This window comes from Delphinapterus leucas, chromosome 3, assembly GCF_059928025.1.
Source record: "Delphinapterus leucas isolate spDelLeu-1000000601 "Yukka" chromosome 3, BTC_Dleu_Yukka2, whole genome shotgun sequence".
Lineage (NCBI taxonomy): Eukaryota > Metazoa > Chordata > Mammalia > Artiodactyla > Monodontidae > Delphinapterus > Delphinapterus leucas.
In genome coordinates, this window is record NC_143131.1 from 34,119,478 (window position 1) to 34,125,477 (window position 6,000).

Below are 6,000 nucleotides of genomic sequence, written 5' to 3' on the forward strand. Positions count from 1 at the left end.
TCATAAAGATTCACGCTTGAATCCTGGCTCTACCACTTAATGGTATGACCTTGGGCAGGCTGATATCTATTGATCATATTGGAGTTAAGAAATGGAGATATCTTTTCTACCTTAAGTGATTTAAAGTGAAAGTCAAATGGGAGAATGGCATAGTACTTCATAAACCATAAAGCGCTATAAAAACTAAGTGCAGCAGATTCATTTACCATGATGGCAAGGCCTACATCCGCACTCCGGGCAAGGCATGAAAAAACAAAATACAAAGTTTTATAGGTTAGAGAGAACCATCTGGTTCAAGAGTAATGATGTAGTTTACGGAAATCTTTTTAAAAAGAAGCAACTGGGACAGTCTTCTAATAAACGGAGATTAATTATGTTTTTTAAAAACCCCAAAGGGAAAAGGATTTAGAAGCGAACTGACAATATAAAACTAAGGAGTAGATCGGTTTTCCTAGAATCAAGAAAGCAGTTATGTGAGATAGCAGGAAGAATGTCAAGGTTTGTGCTTTTTCATCTTTCTCAGATTCAGTTAAACTGAGCGACGTTTAAATGCTTTATTATTTCCATGACTGTAGGAATTCAGTTACTTTGTTATGCTTTCCACTGAACAAGTGAAATCTGAAAGTTAGTCTTAGATCACGTGAAGGGCTTGCTGAGATACAGCTGGACGGGCCCTACTGCTCATATCTGCTTTAGTGGATGTGGCATGGGAACCAAGAATGTGCATTTCAAACAAGTTCCCAAGGATGCTGATGTAGCTGGTCCGGAGACCGCACTCTGAAAGCTAGTCTGAGATGAGTTCTTTCTAGCTGTGAACGATACACTCTAGCTAACTACGTGTCCAATCTTGAAAGAATGAATGAATCTGACTGTTAAATGAGAACTTACACAGCTCATCGGTTACATAAAGTTCTAAGTCTGTTTCAGAATAACACTTTGCGTCACATTGCTAGGGAGAAATAGGGTAGCTTTTTACCCAGAGAGAACATTAAAACGTAAATTCCTCACCCAAATCTCTTCCAGTTTGAAGAACATTTCAAACCCAGCTTTTCCAGTATTCTCACTTCCTAACCTACCGGCTCCATGGTTACCTAAAAATATAAGTGACAGCCCTAATGCATTCTGCCTCACCGTAGCTCCCCTGCCCTGAACGCTCACTCAGCCTGCTCTGTTCACTCAGAAAGAACTCTTACTAGTTTAAAGGAGTTAAAGGTCACTTGCCTCTAGCTAGCTTAGGGGCTAAGTTATAAGTTACAGCAGCAGAAAAACATTAACTGGCTTGCTCTGTATTGAGGCAACAGCTTTTATGTTCCTGAAATTTCATAAGCCATAATGTTTGTGTCGTGATGATGTAAGAATTAGCAAGAGCTGGACAATTTGGATTACAGTTTTGGATGAAAATAACTTTAGAAGAGAAGGATGAGGTAGGTAGAGAGGAGATTCTACCTCACTTAATAAAAAAAAAGTAACTTCCATTTTTAGACCAGGAAGCAGTTTGTTCAGATCCTGCTTACCCTAGAGTGACAGGCTTCCTTCCAAGGTAGGAGAAAGATTCGGGAAGGGGAGTAACGGTGGCAACCTGCCCAGCTACGTGGGCAAGGACAGCATGGGGCCCTGTGTACTCAGAGGACTTTTTATTTCTAGCCTAGTCCCTCAGTTTAGTTCCCGCGGTCCTCTCCCTTCCCACTTCCTTCTGCTATAATGCTGACTTCAGGCAGAAGGATTGCTCCTTCTCTGTAGGGGGTCTGGGGGTAGGGGGTGGGGGGAAAGACTTAAATGAGGCCAGAGGAGGTCAGCTTGACCAAAGCAAACTGCAGGCTCCAGGCAGAGAGCAGAGAGTAACTCCCAGGCGGTTTAGTGTTAACACAGCAAACTCCCTGGCTTTGTTAATATTAAGTGCTTAAGTGCTTAACATTTTTCAGGTAGACAGGCGGTGTCCAACTTTGACAAAGACATTCCCCGTTCTGCATTTAGTTTTCACAAAGATACATAATTCGGTGGTTCAGGGGGCAACATGAAAACAAAACATCAGAGTAAACGATTCTAAGCATACCGGATTAACAGTCTTCCCAACAAACCTGGGGGTAGGTATTATTATTCTCTCCAGATAAGGAAGCTTAAGGTCAGAGAAATGATGCAATTTGCTCAAGGTCACGCGAGCGGCAGTGCTGTCCCTGGGATTTGAACTCGGGCAATGGGGCCCCAGAACCCACATTCGCAGCCGAGCAAGGTGTGAGGTGGAAACGGCCTGTGTGCCAGCCCTTTGTGTCCACACGCAGCGTCATTTGTTCCCCTCACCAGAAATCAGCGCTCTCTTTCTAGAAGGGGGCTCGGTGGCCTGCTCTCCTTCTGAGTCATGGGATTAATCCAGTCAGGGAACGCTACCATGAGTTAGGTCACCCCTAACTACATAGATCTGAGGTTACAGCTCTTTCGGCTAAATGTGATTTTGGCCAACCTCTGTGCAATCCAGTGGCACAGCTTCAACTTTAGAATTACACAGCAGTGCCAGAGAATTTTCAAATACCACATCCTGTTCCTCAGGTGTTTCACATTTCGAGTCGAGTTCTCATTCTGGTTCTGCTTGGGGTGTAGACAGCCTTATGCGTTTGGTCAAATACCAAAACCTCCCTAACTGGTCCAGTTTCAAGGCTTTCCGCCTGGGGAGGCATCTTCTGCTTAACACCCTGGAGCTCTGTCTTTGGCAGCCTTCTCAAGTATTTCAGCATCCTAGGTTTGTCTTTAAGAAAAGCGTTAATTAAATCCTCAAGTCACTAGAGACTGAGGAAGGGAAACACATGGAAACTTCAAAACTACCCAGGTGAAAAGTATCATGGTAGCAAGTGTAGGCTTACAGACATGAGGGTAGAAAGAGAGCTGAAGCAGCACATACTGGCTGTACCACCGAGAGCCCAAGTCTCCACAAAGCCTCCTGCTGACCAGGAGCCGTGACCAAGGTTTCCGTCTTCCTGCTCTCTTAAGTCTTCAGGTAATGGGAGGCATGGCCGAGCAGGCCAATAATATCACCCCGACCAGCTGGTCAGCAGCTTCCAGGTCCCTGTACCACCTTCCTTCGTGCCAACAAGTGTCTTGAAAGCAATTCCCTTCAACCCAAGCAAGGTGGCTGAAATCCATTCAGCCTTTTGGGCAAAGGCAAGACGTAAGGCTAATGCACAGGAATTTGGACTTTTAGTTGAATCTCCAACTATAAAAAGTCTTGAGTGGAAATGCAGACCCTGGATTCTGTCCTTAACAGTGCGGCAAGGCTTTGAACGAGTGCTGTGGCTCCCTTCCTCTCTCACATCCTCAGGAGATCAGCTGTGTCCAAGATCCCCAGGATGGCGACTACCTATGTGTCACAGCTCAAAGTTGGAAGACGTTCTCCTACCATCTACTTTAAAATGGAGGAGGGTATAGCTTAAGAAGAACTGGTTGCTAGGGCATCCATTTGGATAAGAAGGGAGAGAGTTGGGAGTGGGAAGGGAAGGGGAAGTGAAGTTAGTCACCACCAACAAGAAAAAGAACCCAGTCTGCCTTAGGAGGGTACTGGCTAGGGATTTAGAAGTAATCTCTGCCAGAAATACACATTGGAAAAAACCACTAGGCCTCCTTTGTGCTTTCTCAACAAGATTGCACATTGCTTTAGGTGTACCATTGTTTATTAGCACATACGGAGCACTTCAACCAAAAGGATCCTTCCCCAAAGATGAAGGACAGCTCAATCTCAAATACTTCTGAATTCTCATGGCAATAAACCTTCTTGCAGTGTCATAGAGGCCTATCTCCCCTCGAGGAGGGAGAGACAGAACCTGCGGGCGTAGGGGGCAGGCACCACGCCCAGAGAAGAGTAGCCTAATCGAGGTCTGGCTGCTGGTTTCAGAAGCCAGTGGAGGTGTCGCAGAGCGTGGAGGCAAGCCATTTGGTAGCTGTCAGGCTCCCCCATTCCAGCTAGTCCCTCCTGCCCCAACAGCCAGTAGATGCTCCTGGGTGGGGAGCAAACCTCAAGCCTGCAGGAAGATCAATGACATACCCCATCAAAGCCATTCCAAGAGCCTTATCGGACCTCTTGAGGGCATTTCTGCAGCTGCCTTCTTTCCTCAGCCATTCCTTCTGTTTGAGTTAGCTCTGTCTTACCTCCCTCTCCCCCCTTCCCCTGCTTTGCCTGATTAGGGCCAGAAATTTTTTCATTAAGTCACTTTATAGTGCAATAACAACATTTACTATTCATGAAGTCGCCCCTCCATAATTGTTAAGTCTTTCCATGTGTCTGGAAGCTTATTTCGGCTCTTCTCATTTTACAGAGTGCCTCTCTTCCTTCCAAACACAAGCTAAAAAGAAAGAGGATAAGGTGGGGGGAGGAGGGGAAAGGATGGGGTGCAGATAACATCCAGATTCTTTAAGTGTTTTTAATCCAGTTCGATTTCCCTTTGGACTCAGAGGGCTCCCTTCTAAAATTGACTGCGGACCTGAATTCCAGGCTAAGAATTAAGTCAAGAGGAAAGGACGACAGAAACAAATAACAGAGTCAGCTCTAGGCTATGAAACCCGCTATGTTGACTGGGGCTCCAGTCAACCATTCTTTTTTTTTCCCCTTTTCCAAAATTCTTACTTAATCTTTCCAGATTACAGCAAGCAGGCAGACACCGCTTAAACCCTCGGAGTATTTCAAACAAGTTTGTTCAGTCTCTTGGGCAGATACTTTCTTAAGAATCGGGTGTAAGTTCACATTTTAATGCCATACGTTGTCAGTCACCGGGAAAAAGCTTCTCGCGGGCACAAACCAGGTCCCCAACCTTTGTCACACGGCAAAAATAACCCCCCTTGGAGGAGTTAATTAGGCGGTCAGCAGCCACACCAGCGTCCGATCCGGGCTGCCCACAGAGCTTTTAAACAAGCACACACACACACACACACACACACACACACACACACACACACGAGGCGCTTGTTAAATGTCACTAGCTGGACATCTGGATTCCGACCCCAAAGATAAACGCATTTCGTGGGAGCATTCCTCGGATGTCAGGCCACAAAACCGCCTGTTTGCCCAAGCACACCGTCTCCTTTCTAAGATGCCCCAGCAGTCCCAGGTCTGCATCCCAAGGCGGAGCGGGAGGGAAGCAAAGGAGGGAAAGAGGTCGCCAAAAATGGAGCCAAAGGGAAGAAGGATCGGAAAGCTACTCACAGACTAGCTAGCGCCTCCGCGATGCGAGCATGACTTCCCGGTGGTGCCTGAGCCTCCTGGCTACCGCGCAGCCGACACGGCGGCCGCGCTTAAATAGCCGCCGGCCCGGGAGCCTCGGAGCCGCGGGCCGCTCCCGGCGAGATACGGTTCTAATCAGATGCTGGCAGCTGAGGACTCCCCAGGAATGCGCCGGGATGTTTTCGCTGCCTGGGCTGGGTAACTCCCCCTCAACGTGTCTGCTGAGTCTTCCAAACTTAACTGTTTATTAACCCGAGCTGGGGCCGCGCAGAGGAGCCGGCTCCCGTGGACTGGGAGCCCCACCAGCGCGGGGCGATCGCCCGGAGCCCAGCGAAGGGGAGGAGGAAGGAGTCAGGGCGCCGTCCGGAGCCCAGACTCGCGGGGCTGGGGACAAGGGACAGGGGAGGGTGCGCTTAAGGACAGGAAAGGGAAACTCCGCAGGAAAGGGGTGGGACCCAGCGACCTTCATCTCACAAATTCCTTCTCTGCGTTGCCGCTTCCAGTGATGTGGCGTCCCAAGTCATCCTAACCCGGTAGGGCCCTTTGAACAAAGGGCTGCCTCTACTCCTGACTTTCCTGGCAAGAAGCAGTGGATGCTAGCTCAGATCTGCTGTCGCTACAGTTGCACGTGTGATTGCCCCCTTTAAAGGAATTCGTGTCTCTTTCACGGCAGATGTGGGCGCACTTAGTGCGCCAATTTAAATTGGTGGGTAATCTGTGCGTATATGTAAAACATACTGTATTTATGTATGAAATATAATCCTGTATATACAGATATAAAGACAATACTCTCTATG

The 6,000-nt window shown here is 47.6% G+C and overlaps 1 protein-coding gene across 2 annotated transcripts in view; it reads right to left on the reverse strand.

The window, feature by feature from the left end:
- Positions 1–5,615, reverse strand: part of DAB2 (DAB adaptor protein 2) — a 52,403-nt gene extending 46,788 nt beyond the window's left edge. The window contains exon 1 of one of the 2 annotated variants that reach the window (XM_022598723.3): positions 5,186–5,615. The gene's annotated coding sequence lies outside the window, so the exon portion shown is untranslated. The remainder of the gene's footprint in view (positions 1–5,185) is intronic. The other variant, XM_089908806.1, reaches the window with a different exon arrangement.
- Between the last annotated feature and the right edge of the window lie 385 nt (positions 5,616–6,000).